This window comes from Cervus canadensis, chromosome 7 (assembly GCF_019320065.1).
Source record: "Cervus canadensis isolate Bull #8, Minnesota chromosome 7, ASM1932006v1, whole genome shotgun sequence".
In the NCBI taxonomy this organism is placed as follows: Eukaryota; Metazoa; Chordata; class Mammalia; order Artiodactyla; family Cervidae; genus Cervus; species Cervus canadensis.
In genome coordinates this window covers 26,073,457-26,080,036 of record NC_057392.1, presented here as the reverse complement: position 1 = coordinate 26,080,036, position 6,580 = coordinate 26,073,457, and positions in this window count along the sequence as shown.

Below are 6,580 nucleotides of genomic sequence, written 5' to 3'. Positions count from 1 at the left end.
ACTGATCTCCTTTAGGATGGACTGGTTGGATCTCCTTGCAGTCCAAGGGACTCTCAAGAGTCTTCTCCAACACCACAGTTCAAAAGCATCAATTCTTCTGCACTCAGCTTTCTTTATGGTCCAAATCTCACATCCATAAATGACCAATGGAAAGACCATAGCCTTGACTAGACAAGCCTTTGTTGGCAAAGTAATGTCTCTGCTTTTTAATATGCTGACTAGGTTGGTCATAACTTTCCTTCCAAGGAGTAAGCATCTTTTAATTTCACGGCTGCAGTCACCATCTGCAGTGATCATCCAGGTGGCCCCTAAATGCCATCACGAGGGTCCTTATGGGATAGAGGCAGAGGGGGCAGGCATATGCACAGAGGGAGCGATGATGGGAAGATGGGGGCATAGACAGAGGGATGCGTCCACAGCCAAGGAGGCCGAGGAGGGCCAGTCCTCACTGGAGGCTTGAAGAGGAGGAGAGCTTCTCCCTGGGGATCCTGGGAGGGAGCACAACCCTGCCAGGGCCTTGACCTCTGACCTCTGGTCTCCAGAACTGTGAGCGAATAAATTTTGGTTGTTTGAAGCCATTCAGTGTGTGGTCCTTTGTTACAATTTGTCACATCCTAGGAAACGGATATAGATAACTATGCCTCAAACACCCAGTTCCGGAAACGGATGAGATCAGGATATAAACAAACATCTACCCAGTTTGTTCCAAGTTGTTTTCATTGTTGTTTGGTCGCTAAGTCGTGTCCCAATCTTTGCTACCCCATGGAATGTAGCCCGCCAGGCTCCTCTGTCCCTGGGGATTCTCCAGGCAAGAGAACTGGAGTGGGTTGCCATTTCCTCCTCTGGGGATCTTCCCCAGCCAGGGATCAAACCCAGGTCAAACTGGGTTGGTGTAGTTTATATCCCAGGGTACAGCTCCTCACCGCTGTGCTGAGGGGTGCTGGTTTGCTGGGGCAAGCCTTGTCCTGGTGCCCTAGAAAACAGAGCCTGCAGCAAAGCTTGTGTGTGAATACTTTTCTGGGGAAGTAGGGATGGTAGTACAATCCCAGGGAAGCCATAGTGAAGGAGAAGGGGAGTGAGGCCAAAAGGGAGAGGAGAAGCACAGGTGGGTCATTACCCAGCTGGCCACAGCTTGAAGTTGTATTTAACCACTGCTCCTGGGAACAAGGGCTTCCCTGGTGGCTCAGATGGTAAAGAATCTGCCTGCCAACTCAGGAGACCTGGGTTTGATCCCTGGCTCGGGAAGATCCCCTGGAAAGGGAATGGCAACCCACTCCAGTTCTCTTGCCTGGAGAATCCCCAGGGACAGAGGAGCCTGGCGGGCAATAGGTCCACAGGGTCGCAAAGGGTTGGACACACCTTAGCGACTAAACAACAGTGAAACAACTTGGAACAAACAGGGTAGTTGGGGATGGGGCAGTGGGAGGGACTAGGAAGGGCAAGCGATTTATCCACTGGTTCCTTCCACTGCCTCTGCATGCTTCTAGATGGCAGTTCTCAGTAATTGATACCAACTTCGTGGGATGGGTCAGGCCAGACCTGGGTGCCACAGCTGCTGCAGCTCCTCCCTGGGGAGGCACGATGGAGGCTGTGCTAAGGTCTCACCGCTGGTGGGGGGCGGGTGGCACTGCTAAGAGAACTTGATGGTGGGAGTGGTATGAGACCTCTCCAGGGCCATTCCAGCTGGGAGTGCGGTCCAAGAGGCTGGCAGGGCTGGGCAGATCAGGGGGCCACATAAACTGAGTCAGGCATCACAGAGGTTCTGGGCTGGTGTCCAGCGTCAGAGTCCTCTTGCTTTATGGACTTTCAGAAATGGCAGGGGACAGCTAAATACCCTGAATATTCACTGGAAGGACTGATGTTGAAGCTGAAACTCCAATACTTTGGACACCTGCTGCGAAGAACCGACTCATTGGAAAAGACCCTGATGCTGGGAAAGATTGAAGGCGGGAGGAGAAGGGGATGATAGAGGATGAGGTGGTTGGATGGCATCACCTACTCAATGGACATGAGTTTGGGTAAACTCCAGGAGTTGGTGATGGACAGGGAGGCCTGGCGTGCTGCAGTCCATGGGGTCGCAGAGTTGGACACGACTGAGCGACTGAACTGAAACGCTTATATGCACCCTGCCCAGGTCCCTGCTGCTACAACTCGGGCGCCGGGGATGCTACTTAGATGGTTACCATCAGTGTCCCACTCACGTCATTCTTGCTTTGCCTCCTCGGCTTGTCACCCCTGAGTGCTCATCCTTTTTCTGTTTTCCTCTTGTCCCTTTGTCTGCATAGATGGTCTCTCCCATCCTGTTTCATTGCGTATCCAACCCTGCTCTCTGCAGGTTCACGATTTCTCTTCTATTTCTGCATTTGATTAGACATCATAAAGAGAAATTCCCTTTAGGTTTGCAGTGCATTAATAGAGAATTGGGAAGGAGAAAAAGATTCTTTAACAAACAAAACAGGCACCGGGGGATGCTGCTCTCTTTGGACGTGACCAGCGGAAGAAAAGACTCATTAGAGAGAAGAGACCTTGGGCTGTTGTCAAATCGAATTTTGCTGGAAGAGGAATGGATCGAGGTCATGCGTGTATGTAACCCACATGTATAGTCAAGCAGTGGGGCCCCTCCTGGGGTCTCGAATTTGGTCCACAACCCAGATGGGAGAGAATGGCTTCTTTGTGTAGACAAAACACTGAAGCCTGTAGCATGTGGGGGTGGGAAGAGAGAAGGTGACCGTGCACCCAGCCCCGGAGGGAGCCCTAGACGTCCCCTCTTGCAGCCCAATGGGGAATGGGTGAGGGGTGAATATTTCTGTGTCTGTTGGAGTGGGGGGGTGTTGTTCAGTGCTGGGCACCGGTCCCTATGGGGAGGCGACTGTGTAGATGGAGGTCACAGGACTGGGAACCAGACTGGATGGAACAGTGGTGGAATCGTTGCCAAGGCTTCACTTACACCGGGAAAAGGAGCAACCAGAGTGGGCAGACAGGGAGCAGAAGCCCCTGGGGCCATCTAAGACTCAAGTGTGGAATTGACCTGAGGACCAACCCTGACTTATCTGAGGAGATTCTTCAAAGTGAACTGTGTTTTTTTTTTTTTTTAATTAGTTTATTTTTGACTGCACTGGGTCTTCATTGCAGTGAGTGGGCTTTCTCTAGTTGTGGCGAGCAGGGACTCCTCTCCCCTTGTGGTGTGCCGGCTTCTCGTTTTGGTGGCTTCTCTGGTTGCAGAGCCCAGGCTCTAGGGCTCACGAGCTCAGCAGTTGTGGTGCACAGGCTTAGTTGCCCCGCAGCATGTGAGATCTTCCTGGACCAGAGATCGAACCTGTGTCCTCTGCCTTGGCGGGAGGATTCTTCACAACTCAACCACCAGGGAAGCCCATGACTGTGTTTTAAATGGCGACTACCTCAGTGGTGTCCGACCCTTTGCAACCCCATGGATTGTAGCCCACCAGGCTCCTCTGTTTGTGGGATTCTCTAGACAAGAATACTAGAGTGGGTAGCCATTCCCTTCTCCAGGGGATCTTCCCAACCCAGGGATTGAACCTGGGTCTCCTGCATTGCAGGCAGATTCTTTACTGTCTTGAGTCACCAGGAAAGCTCCAATAATCATTTGGGGTACCCATTTTTTGGGGGGGGTACCCATTTAATTCAGACTTTGTTAATACCAAAATGTGACTTTATCTTCAAGTCATCAAGCCATCAAGATGCCTCCCTTCCCAATTCCCTGGCCCTAACACCTCTGGCCTGGAGGGGGGCAATTGGCTTATTTCATAACAGAAAGAGCACTGGTTGGCTGATACATTGACTACTGGGGGCCTGAGACCCTCCAGGAGGCCCTGAGATTTCAAGAATGATGTGTCTCACAAACACATTAGTACCTCTGCCTTTGCAATGTTGCAAATGTGGTGGACTTACATACACATTTATTTCAAGATCCTCTGGGAATTCAGAGTTTATTTTTTGTCATGGTAAATTCTCTTCCCAGGTGGCACAATGGTAAAGAATCCGCTTGTCAATGCAGGAGACGCAGGTTCGATCCCTGGGTTGGGAAGATCCTCTGGAGTAGGAAATGGGAGCACACTCCAGTGTTCTTGTCTGGAGAATCCCATGGACAGAAAAGCCTGGTAGACTACAGTCCAGGGGTCACAAAGGGTCAAACACAACTGAGCGCACACACACACACACACACACACACATATAAATTCTCTTCGGGCACTATTAGCATGACTTGTATCACATGAGAGTGTGACAGATGCTGTCAGGGCCTCATCTTTGTCCCTCTTTGTGCTCTGTCTGACTTCCTTCGGCCTGAGGGCTCACCCGCCCCACCAGCCTTCAGGCCAGAAGTGCCAGGACATTGCACCTGTCCCTGGTTGCCCTTAAGTTCTAACTCTATGGAGTAGGTGTATAAATACCCCAGCTCCCTCCCCGCTTAGGTGGGATAATTCTGTGTCTGTTCTGCAAGTTCCTCCAAGTTTCTTTGAGGAAGCCCAATTACCAACCATGAGAGCTGGTTCCACAGTTCACCTTGTATCATTCCTGTAACTCCTTTACTTGCTACCTGTGCTAAAATGATTCTAAGAGTCAGTTACACAGTGTCAGGGAGGTAGTTTCCTCACCACCAAGCAATTCTCTGCTAACCCAGCTGGATGTCCTACAACCTATTCTAACACTATCTGCCTGTGCTGTGTGCTCAGTCGTGTCCGACTCTTTGCAACCCCATGGACTGTAGCCCACCAGGCTCCTCTGTCCATGGGATTGTCCAGGCAAGAGTACTGGAGTGGGTTGCCATTTTCTTCTCCAACTATCTGCCTAGATAATATCAGATTCCACAGGCTAAGGCTCAGTCCCACGAGACTGCTCCCATGCTACATCAGAGACCAGTTGTAAGTGGTGGGACCCCAGGTTACCTACAACTGCTGTCTGATTTGGCTACAGATCAGAGGTACCCATGACACCCCCGTGCCAGTCTGATTAATCTGCTAGAGTGACTCATAGAACTCAGGGAAACACTAACTTAAATTTGCCAGTGTGTTAAAAGACATGATGAAGGATACAGATGAACAGCCAGATGAAGAGATACGCAGGCTTGAGGCAAGTGGGAAGGGGCAGAGCTTTCACGTCACGTGTTCATCAGCCTGGAAGCTCTCCAAACCCTGTACTTTTGGGATTTGGGGATCTTTATGGAGTCGTCATCATATGGGCATGATCAATCTTTAACTCCATTTATAGCCCTTCTCCCTTCTCAAGAGACTGGGGGCAGGGCTGACCATCCCAAGCTTCTAACCATGATTTGTTCTTTCTGTAACCAGCCCTCATCCAGGAGTCCACCCACTTAGAACAAAAGACATTCCCATCACCCAGGAAATTACAAGGGTTTCAGGAGCTCTGGGCCAGGAATGGAGGGGAGAGACCAATACACATATTTTCTACTATCTCACAACTGTTCTTCTACCTCTGAAATAATAAGCCACATGCTTCCAATCTCAGTCTCAGGATCTGCCTCCAGAAGAACCCAAACCAGACAAGAGATGCCTGAGCAATCTCCCCTCCATTTTTTATTGAGGTTTAAATTACATAAAGTACACTAATGTTAAGCAAACAACTTGACCACTATCTCTATTTGTATATCTATCTGTAAACACCACTCAGATCAAACTATAGAGCATACCTAACTCCCCAGCAGGCTCACTCACCCATGCCATTCTCAAACCATCCTGAAAAGTAACTGCTCTTCTCACTGTAGATCTGCTTTGCCCGTCCTTAAATTTCACATAGATGGAGTCTCACACTGTGTACTCTTTAGGGTATGACTTCTTTTGTTCAACATTATGCTTGTGAGATTTTCTGCCTTTAGAAATAGTTTGCTAGTTTTTGTTGTTCGGTTGCTAAGTTGGGTCTGACTCTTTGTGACCCTGTGGACTGTAGCACGCCAGGCTTCCCTGTCCTTCACTATCTTCTGGAGTTTGCTCAAATTCATGTCCAAGGAGTCAGTAATGATATCTAACCATCTCATCCCCTGCTGCCCTTTTCTCCTTTTGCCTTCAATTTTTCCCAGCATTCTGTTGTATAAATATCAGATAAATAAAAAATTCATTTCAACTCTAAGTGGCATTTGGATTGTTTCCTGCCTTGGGCTATTGTGAATAAAGCTGCTATGAACCTTTTTGTGCATGTTTTGTGAACCCAAGTACCTGCATCCTTGGGTATATGTCCAAGAGTGGATCTGCTGGGACATAGAGCCTGTAGGTTTAGTTTAGTAAATACTGCCACACGTTTTCCAACATGGTTGTAACATTTTATATCTCCCACTAGCGATGTGAGAGTTCTAGTTGCTCCATTCTTTGGCAACACTCGACACTGTCAGTCCTTTAAATTTTAGCCAATCTGGTAATTCTGGGCAAAAAAATTTGGCCATGGGCTTCCCTGGTGGCTTAGTGGTAAAGAGTCTGCCTGCAAATGCAGGAGACATGGACTCCATCCATGGCCCAAGAAGATCCTACATGCCACAGGGCAACTTAGCTTATGTGCCACAACTATTGAGCCTGTGATCTAGAGCCTGGGAACCACAACTACTGAAGCCCGA